The sequence below is a fragment of the Ranitomeya variabilis genome, chromosome 7, assembly GCF_051348905.1.
Source record: "Ranitomeya variabilis isolate aRanVar5 chromosome 7, aRanVar5.hap1, whole genome shotgun sequence".
NCBI classification, from domain to species: domain Eukaryota; kingdom Metazoa; phylum Chordata; class Amphibia; order Anura; family Dendrobatidae; genus Ranitomeya; species Ranitomeya variabilis.
In genome coordinates this window covers 155,640,424-155,650,908 of record NC_135238.1, presented here as the reverse complement: position 1 = coordinate 155,650,908, position 10,485 = coordinate 155,640,424, and the positions used below count along the sequence as shown (strand labels likewise).

General features: G+C 47.7%; 1 long non-coding RNA gene across 1 annotated transcript in view; it reads left to right on the top strand.

Moving 5' to 3' along the window:
* Positions 1 to 4,723: 4,723 nt before the first annotated feature.
* Positions 4,724 to 10,485, top strand: part of LOC143785700 (uncharacterized) — a 53,877-nt gene continuing 48,115 nt past the window's right edge. The window contains exon 1 of the long non-coding RNA XR_013218053.1: positions 4,724 to 4,754. This is a non-coding gene — a long non-coding RNA (uncharacterized LOC143785700). The remainder of the gene's footprint in view (positions 4,755 to 10,485) is intronic.

The window sequence follows — 10,485 nt, the reverse complement described above, 5'->3', positions numbered from 1 at the left end:
GCATTAAATCACATTAAGGGAACCTGTCACTTGGTTTTTGCTAACCCATATGAGAGCAGCATTAGGAAGAGGGAAGAGACTCTAATTCCAGCACTTATAGGGTTACCTGGTGCAGTTTTGATAAAGGAAACGTGTATATTTTGTAGCGGTGCTAATGTTGGTGCATAGAGTCAGCTGCATGTATAATCCCAAACCACATAGGGAAGTAATAAAGCTAAAAAGAGAGATATAATATAATACCTGTGCTCCAAGTCAATATGCACTTGTAGGACACCAATAAAAAATTAATTGATTACCTGTTAGATATAGAGATGGCTGTCTAGCGCTGTATGCTGAAGGTGGATCAAATGGGTGTATGTTGACTCAAACTAGAGTGAGAGGGAGAAGGGGTGATTACTAATCCACACACACCAACTATCCAAATGCTACGTGGCAACTAGGAGATGCTGGAGTAAAAATAAATTTATCTATGTATAAACCGTACCCTGCTTTTGCTGGCCAATATGAGAGGACTTAAACAACAAGAATGTAATAAAACTTAGTGAGGGATGCACCTCCTGGATATAAATGCAATAAAACGGTGGGACTTCTGGTATTTAAAAGAGCGGTAACTGTGTTGGAGTTACACGCTGTTTCCGGAGGAGGTGTCCTTATTAATAGAAATAATGGAGAGATACTTAGCTCCTTTTTCCTAGACAGTCTGCTTGTAATGAAGTTCTGAGCGCACTGCCCCGGCCGGTGACAGGCGCTCGTTCAGTAGGAGATGTATCGCTCGTAGTGCTTTGCTGTGCTAGGGATATCTCTAACACTCTCCCGTGTTTCTAATAGGTGCCAAATACAGGACCGTTCTTGAAGAAAACCTGTTGGAGTCTGCAAAAGACCTGAGACTGGGATGGAGATTTGTCTTCCAACAAGACAATGATCCCAAATATAAAGCAAAATCTACAATGGAATGGTTCACAAATAAGGTGTTAGAATGGCCAAGTCAAAGTCCAGACCTCAATCCAATCGAGAATCTGTGGAAAGAGCTGAAAACTGCTGTTCACAAAAGATCTGCACCAAACCTCACTGAGCTCGAGCTGTTTGCCAAGGAAAAATGGGCAAGAATTTCAGTCTCTCGATGTACAAAACTGATAGAGACATACCCCAAGCGACTTGCAGCTGTAATCGCAGCAAAAGCCGGCGCAACAAAGTATTAAGTTAAAGGCAGTGGCGTATCTAGGGGGGCAGCCGGGGCATGTGGCCCGGGCACAGCCGGCAGGGGGGCGCAGTTGGGCCGCCTAATGTGGAGGTCTGCAGTGTCTCCCCCGGCGGCTGCATTCTGCCACCCCCAGTCTGGGAGTCAGCTGTTCTCTATGCCGACTGTCAAGCTGACAGCCGGCACAGAGAAGCTGCAGAGCGCCGGCTCCCAACGTGTGTGGAGATGGAGGGGGGCCCCTGCAGGGCGGCTGCGGCAGGCACAGAGAGATCCCTGCAGCTCTGCTGTCTACAAGACAAAATAGCAGCGGAGCTGCAGGGATTTGTCTTCCTGCCAGCACTTCCTCTCACACAGACACGCTGCTGGATGATGTCATCATTCAGCGGCCGGCTGTGTCAGAGAAAGGCGATGGAGATGCTGCGGTAGAGCGCGAGGAGAGGTGAGAGGAGTGTGTGTGTGTGTGTGTGTGGTGCGCTGCAGGGGAATGTGCAGAAAAGTAAATGGTGTGTGTGTGGTGCGCTGCAGGGGAATGTGCAGAAAAGTAAATGGTGTGTGTTTGTGTGTAGGGGGAGGAGAGGGCAATGATGGAGATGGTGGGGAAGGAGAGGACAATGATGGGGCTGATGGGGAGAGGGCAATGATGGGGATGGTGGAGGAGGATAGGGCAATGATGGGGCTGACGGGGAGAGGGCAATGATGGGGATGGTGGAAGAGGAGAGGGCAATGATGGGGCTGACGGGGAGAGGGCAATGATGGGGATGGTGGAGGAGGAAAGAGCAATGATAGGGCTGATGAGAGAGAGCAATGATGGGGATGGTGGAGGAGGAGAGGGCAATGATGGGGCTGACGGGGAGAGAGCAATGGTGGGGGAGGAGAGGGCAATGATGGGGCTGATGGGGAGAGAGCAATGATGGGGATGCTGGAGGAGGAGAGGGCAATGATGGGGCTGATGGGGAGAGAGCAATGGTGGGGGAGGAGAGGGTGATGATTGGGATGGTGGGAGAGGAGAGGACAATGATGGGACTGACGGGGAGAGGGCAATGATGGGGATGGTGGAGGAGGAGAGGGCAATGATGGGGCTGATGGGAAGAGAGCAATGGTGGGGGAGGAGAGGGCAATGATGGGGCTGACGGGGAGAGAGCAATGATAGGGATGGTGGGGGAGGAGAGGGCAATGATGGGGCTGACGGGGAGAGAGCAATGATGGGGATGGTAGGGGAGGAGAGGGCAATGATGGGGCTGACGGGGAAAGAGCAATGGTGGGGAGGAGAGGGCAATGATGGGGCTGACGGGGAGAGAGCAATGATGGGGCTGGTGGGGGAGGAGAGGGCAATGATGTGGCTGATGGGGTAGAGCAATGGTGGGGGAGGAGAGGGCAATGATGGGGCTGACGGGGAGAGAGCAATGATGGGGATGGTGGGGGAGGAGAGGGCAATGATGGGGCTGACGGGGAGAGGGCAATGATGTGGATGGTGGAGGAGGAGAGGGCAATGATAGGGCTGATGAGAGAGAGCAATGATGGGGATGGTGGAGGAGGAGAGGGCAATGATGGGGCTGACGGGGAGAGAGCAATGGTGGGGGAGGAGAGGGCAATGATGGGGCTGACGGGGAGAGAGCAATGATGGGGATGCTGGAGGAGGAGGAGAGGGCAATGATGGGGCTGACGGGGAGAGAGCAATGGTGGGGGAGGAGAGGGCAATGATGGGGATGGTGGGGGAGGAGAGGACAATGATGGGACTGACAAGGAGAGGGCAATGATGGGGATGGTGGAGGAGGAGAGGGCAATGATGGGGCTGATGGGGAGAGAGCAATGATGGTGATGGTGGAGGAGAAGAGGGCAATGATGGGGCTGACGGGGAAAGAGCAATGGTGGGGAGGAGAGGGCAATGATGGGGCTGACGGGGAGAGAGCAATGATGGGGCTGGTGGGGGAGGAGAGGGCAATGATGTGGCTGATGGGGTAGAGCAATGGTGGGGGAGGAGAGGGCAATGATGGGGCTGACGGGAGGGAGCAATGATGGGAAGGTGGAGGAGGAGAGGGCAATGATGGGGCTGATGGGGAGAGAGCAATGGTGGGGAGGAGAGGGCAATGATGGGGCTGACAGGGAGAGAGCAATGATGGGGCTGACAGGAAGAGAGCATTGATGGGGATGGTGGGGGAGGAGAGGGCAATGATGGGGCTGACGGGGAGAGAGCAATGATGGGGATGGTAGGGGAGGAGGAAATGATGGAAGTGTAGAATGGGCAATGATGGGGATGGTAGAGGAGGAAATGATGGAAGTGGTGGAATGGGCAAAGATGGGGATTTTGAGGGAGGAGGAAACGATGGATGATGTGAAAAGGGCAATGATGGGATTGGTGGAGGAAATGCTGGAGGTGGTGAAATGGGAAATGATGGGCGTGACGGAGAAGGCAATTATGGAGGTGGTGAAGAGAGCAATGATGGGGTGGGGTAGAGGACAATAATATGTGTGTGGACAATTTGAGTGGGGATAGGGGGATTTATTATGTGTGGGGAGAATTTGGGGATGGGGCAATTTTTTATTCAGGGGCACTTTAATGACACTTGTATCTTTAAGGGCATCATGTGGAGATTTTCTGCAAAAGAGCGGAGAAGATGGAAGTCTGCAGCGACGAGTGTTGTGAATTCCGTTCTCGGACTCCCTCCTGTGGTCATGAATGGTACTTCGGTGAGTTCTGTCCGTGGACTCCCTCTGGTGGCTTTGAGTGGAACTGCTGGTTCTTGAGGTTGGCTTCCTCAGCTGCCCTCGTTTATTGCTAGGCTGGCTTCTCTATTTAACTCCACTCAGATCGTTACTTCATGCCAGCTGTCAATGTCTCAGTACTGGTTCAGATCTCTCTTGGATCTTTCTGATGACCTGTCTACTCCAGCAGAAGCTAAGTCCCTGCTAGTTCATTTGTTGTTCATTGCGTACTGAATATGTTTCTTAGTACTTGCTAAGTTCTAGTCCAGCTTGCTATCATGATATTGCCTTGCTAGCTGGAAGCTCTGGGGTGCAGAGTGGCACCTCCACACCGTGAGTCGGTGCGGGGGTCTTTTTGCACACTCTGTGTGTTTTTTTGTAGTTTTTTGTGCTGACCGCATAGATCCCTTTTCTATCCTCTGTCTATTTAGTGAAGACTGGCCTCCTTTGCTAAAACCTGTTTCATTCCTGTGTTTGTGACTTTCCACTTAACTCACAGTCAATATTTGTGGGGGGCTGCCTTTTCCTTTGGGGAATTTCTCTGAGGCAAGGTAAGGCTTTATTTCCTATCTTTAGGGGTAGTTAGCTCTTAGGCTGTGAAGAGGCGTCTAGGGAGAGTTAGGTACGCTCCACGGCTATTTCTAGTGTGTGTGATAGGATTAGGGTTTGCGGTCAGCAGAGCTCCCACTTCCCAGAGCTTGTCCTGTCTTCTAGTCTAACCATCAGGTCATTCCAGGTGCTCCTAACCACCAGGTCCATAACAGACGAGCTGTGGATGAGAAAACGCATCATGCGATCTGGACAAGATGAAGAAAACAAGGAGAACGACTCCAGAGGCGACGTCATCTATAAGGTACCTGGATGAAAATTTTATTTGTGATACTGACTAATTCTCATGTTTTTATTTATGTTAGGAGCATTAAAGGGGATGTCCAGGTTTGTGATGAGTCTGCAGTCATTCTTTGTGACTGCAGACTTCTGAGTTCTCACAGTACGCACTGCACACTGTCAGGATTCTCTCGTGCTGGCGATTTACATACATGCGGTCATGTGCTGACTAGACATGTGTGGCCTCACTCAATGATAATGAACTGAGCGAGGCCGGGCACGCCTAGTTGGAATGTGGTCAGAAGTATACAAATCTCATGCTTGTGCTGACATGACCGTCTACCAGCAAGGGAGAATCCTAAAAGTGTGCAGTGCATTCGTTGTGAGAATTCAGAAGTTTGTGATGTCAGGATTCAGCTCTGCAGGTTCCAGTAGTCGTCACATGGACACTTCGCTCATATGCGATTTTCATACTTATGGTCCTGTGACAACAAGCTTCTCTTTCTGCTTCTCTGTTTTTCACTGATCATTGAGAGCATTAGGGAGAGGAGTTCGTCAGTACATGACTAAGTGTGCAAATCGCATATGTCCTTGGTTGGGGGGAGGGGGCGCCAAAATGAATTCTTGCCTCGGGTGCCAGAAACCCTAGATACACCTCTGGTTAAAGGGGCCGAATAATATTGCACGCCCCACTTTTCAGTTTTTGAATTTCCCCAAAAATGTAAAATAGCCAATAAATTTCGTTCAACTTCACAATTGTGTTCCACTTGTTGTTGATTCTTCACCAAAAATAATTTACATTTGGTATCTTTATGTTAGAAGCATGATATGTGGGAAAAGGTTGAAAAGTTCCAGGGGGCCGAATACTTTCGCAAGGCACTGTACATGTGTATTTCAAAAGAAAATCAGAATTTAGTTACTAGTAAACAATGAAATTAGGCTGATTCAGCTACAATTATTATATAATTAAATATATATATTATTTATTTTTTTTAAATAAACATATTCAATATCACCGAGAATTCCAACCTTAACATAAACTTATTTAATCCATTCCGTAAATTTTGTGTAATGAAAAAAATTTAAATTCCAAAAATTTAGTATTTTCCCAGAAGTGTTATACAAAAAAAGCAATCATTCCCAGCAAAAAGCAATCTTAATTGGTGAAAAATACTCGCCAACCTAAACCCCCCCCCCCCTCCCGGTGTGAGTATAATAAAAGTTATTTTTCTTCTCTTACAGGTCGGATTGGCAGCTTTTCTACAGCATTATAGAATGCTGTATATAATCCCTGAAAAGAGGTGGCCGTAACTCGTATCGGCCAAACCTGGTGACAGGTTCATTTTAAATTATTTATAATAGGGGAAAAGGAAAATAATTTGAATTTTAAGAAACTTTTTTTTTCTTTTTACTTTCTTTTAGCACCCTTTAGGTTACTTGCAATCATTTGATCGCTTGTTCTATATAATTCAATACAAATGTATTGGAATATACAGTGAAAGCAGTCTTTTAGTAAGACCAAACACAAGTTTGTCTTAACAGGAGCACTGTCATGGCAGGTATGGAAACTTCTGTAGTCTCCCCCATCAGCACCCCGCCACCATATTATGGGTGGGTCAACTGGCACATGGAATGGCGTAATCCCTGTACCACGAGTCTTAAATGCTGCTGTTAGACATTGACAGAGGCACTTAAGGAGTTACGAGCAGTGACTGGAGATCATCTATTGCTGCTATTAGAAGCAGCGGCTGTCACATAACCCAAGGGCGTACTGGACACACCATTGGTGCCACCTGTGCAGCAGCACAAGGGCCCAAGAATAAGGGCCCACTTCTACCTCCAAAGCAGTAAACCACTTCTGTTGCAGGCATACTGCACTAGAAAGGACCTATATGGTGTTCCTGCACAGCAACCGTCTCCTGTCTGTGTCTCCCCCTAACACAGCATATTTTAGTTATGGTGTGAGCTCAGTTCATGAGCCCGTTCCAAATACCCACACCTCACATGCTTCATACATGTATGGTGCTTGTCACAAGGGGTGAAAAAAATACCACATAACATAGTTAATAAATCACATTTCTCTTATACATTTTTATTAGTTTTTATTAGTGATGATCACTCACTAAAGTATTCGAGTCCTAAGTACTCAAATTAAAGAGGTCAAACACTCGGACGGGCTTGATTGAGTACCGAGTATTATGAAAGACAATGGGAAACTCAAGCATTTTTCCGGAAGTAAAGAAAAAGGGGACTGAGGAGGCAGGAAAATTGTGAAATGAATGGAAACAGCTCTCAAATGGAATGTAACAGCATGGGGAGGGCGCATTTCTGACTCCCAGGTCGCTGTTGGGAACAATATTGTTAGAGAATTACACCATTTTTACTGACTGACAATAAAACATACAAAACCAAAGATAAAATTAATGTTATAGGAAAAAATGTTAGGAAACAGTATTTCCTGTATAATGTATTGTATATAAGGCAAAACTAAAAATAGAAAAAAACCATCTCCTCCACCCCTTAGGCTGCCTGCCCTTGATCATCAATACTAGCCTTCTCGGCACAGTGTATTTTTGCTGTGTCCAAAATGCTGCATTGTACAATACAAGCTCAGTGGATGGGATTGATAGAATCCACAGTTTAACAAAGCACGGGCGTTTACGCCAGTTGTTTTTAGTCTGTGTCACGGGAAGCCTAGGTAGGCAAGAGCTAATAACCCAGGCCCCTGCGATTTCCCTCAACTCTGGGAAACCCTGACTGACCCTCTCCCAGAGTTTACACTGATGGTGTGCATGTCTGGGCCTCCACCCTCTCCCTGTCTCCTGTTTCAACCCTAGGCTGAAACCACCACCCACCACCCAGTGAAGAGACCACACACCAATACCCACAGTTAGCACAGACAAGGATAACGGAAAATATGCACCACGCCGCAGTCACACAGGAATACACTATAAGTGCACAGGGCAAAACAATACAAATAAAGGAAGGAGAAAATATGACAAAGGGAAATACACCACCGGATATGAAACTCCTACTCCTAGACCACCACTCCAGACCAAGATAACCCAGCACACGACAGAAGCTATAATCGGCGACGCCCAAAGCCCAGCAAAACTATTTAAAGGCAGTGGGCGTGACTCAGCCCTCAACCCGAGTACCAGCCAGATTAACCCCGGATAATCTGGATCAAATCTTACCGGCACCACTGAGCATATAGTGAACAAATGAGGAATTACTGCTGTCTGTCGGACGCCCTAGTGTGAACAGCGTCCGACATGACAGTCTGGCTTTAATAAATGAGTAATTTAAAAAATGACGTAGGGCCCCCCTATTTTTGATAACCAGCTAAGATAAAGCAGAAAGCTGGGACTGATATTATCAGGCTGGGAAGGATATTGGGCCATTCCCAGCCTACAAATACAAGCCCACAGTCACCCAAGAATTGATGCATCTATTGGCATCTAATGGCAATAAGGGTAATGTTAATTAGTGTAACGAATGGAAACGGAGGCACAGATATTGCAGTGTACATTCGTTTATTGCAATTTTGTGGAACCACGGGACCACTGTCCAGGGGGCTCCGAAGGGGGCGTGACTATGCGAGCCCAAGACACCCATAATAAGACCCCTCAAACAAGGTCGGATTGGGATGCCCGAGGGACGCCGGTGCTACCTTCAGTTAGACCCCGAACATGTGGAAGCTTACCCAGCAGAACAGGTGAAGTGGCAGGTATTGCGGGTAGCGAAGCTCTCAGGGGGAGGGACACATGGGACCAGAGCCGGAAACCCCGGAGAAGACCTCTGACAGGTAGCAGGGAGCGGACCGGGAGCAGGAACCGGACCTGAGCTGGGGTGCTGATGCTACAGTACCCCCCCGTATGCCCCTTTTCTTCAAGCCTGCAAAAAATCTCTCCAGAAGGAGAGGGTCCTGGATATTCTCTTTGGGCTCCCACAACCTATCCTCAGGACCGAAGCCTTTCCAATCTACTAAGAAAAAGATCTTTCCTCTTACCCTTTTGGTGGCCAAAATATTCTCTATCTCAAAGACTTCCTCCTCACTGACAAGATCGGGAGTGGTACCCAGGTCCTTAAAGAAAGAGCTGAAGATTACTGGTTTGAGGAGGGAAACATGGAATTAGGCACACGCAAAGAAGCAGGCAATTTCAATTTGTAAGATACAGCATTAATTTGCTTTAAGACGTCAAAGGTACCAATGAAGCGAGGTTCCAATTTGTAGGATGGCATCTTCATATGGATGTACTTGGAGGAGAGCCACACTTTATCCCCAGGCTGAAAGGTCAGAGCATCCAGGCATCTCTTGTCAGTATGTTTCTTCAAACGCTGCGATGTCTTCTCTAGAATGGTCTTGGTGTCTCTCCATACTTTAGAGAATTCCTCCAAAAAGGTGTCAGTGGATACCAAAGTCTTTCTAGGAGGAACCTGAGACAGATTGATTGAGGCTACTGACACCATCCTGAATGGCTCGATGATGTGTTGAGGCTCTTCCTCCAAGTCGGGAGGCAGAAAGGCCCTAGAGAGTGCATCAGCCTTGACATTCTTGCTGACAGGGCGGAAGTGAAGAAGGAAGTCGAATCGAGCAAAGAACAAGGAACACCTGGCCTGGCATAGATTCAGCCTCTGTGCAGACTGGAGGTAGGCTAGGTATTTATGGTTGGTGAATATGACGACTTGGTGGACTGCTCACTCGAGGAGATCACGCCACTCTTGCAGAGCCAGGCAGGGTCCCTGAGGAAGCTGAAGTGAAACGCGCATTGGGGCGTGTGCTTTCATTCACAGACATGGACATAGACATGGGTAAGAGCCACTAAGGGATTACTCTGCCTTTTTTTTGCTATGTAGATAGGGTGCTTGAGCAGTCACTGACTTTTACTTAAAAAGAGATGTTATGATGTTGTATCTAGCGCTACCTATGTGGCAATAGGGTTTTTGTTACCCCCTAATGATACCCCAAAAAAAATTCTGACATTGTAATTGTACATAATTTAGTGGGGTTTTCTGATTATACGATTGGTTATACTATGGCCCTTATGTCCGTGATGTAACACCATTTTTTTGGTGCACCCTGATCTGTACTCAGATAGCTCTGATGTGCTTTGTGTTTTATGTGATTTACTGTTTGTCATTATTTATTGTTGCTATTAAACTTCTAATTTTTAATTATTACTCAAGTGTTTTGCGGTTGATATGCTCCATATTTCTCTGTGTATTGATGCTATTTAGGAGCTCCATTGGGTATTTACCCACATTAATCCTGGTTGAAAAACCCAGGATTACATTTTCTTTATATTATGATATCTGTATCTGAGATTCTGTATTGTACCTGCGTGCTGGGTCAGGAACTGAAAAGGGTGCATCTCCTGTTCCAGTGAGAAGCAATAGTGAGCGGGACCTTCGTCCTGACAGTGGGGGGGAATAAGAGGAGAAAGTGTGAGCAGCAGAGCAGTTTGGAGCAAATGGAGGGCAGTGCGCAGTCAGGCGAGCGGCGCACTCCGCTTCCCCTCCCCACTGAGCACCGGCGCTGCAACAGGGCCCCACCATCTACAGAGAGACCGCTGCCAGGAAAGAAGCCGGCCATTCTGCAGCAGTCCAGAGAGAGGGACCGCTGCGCTGAGGAGAGCCGTGGACCCAGCAGCAACTCTGAGAAAGACTTGGCAAGAACAGATAATGCACAGCAGGGACCAGTGAGTGCTGCGACCACGGAGCATCCGTACAGCGCAGGCCCATGCTTTATTATC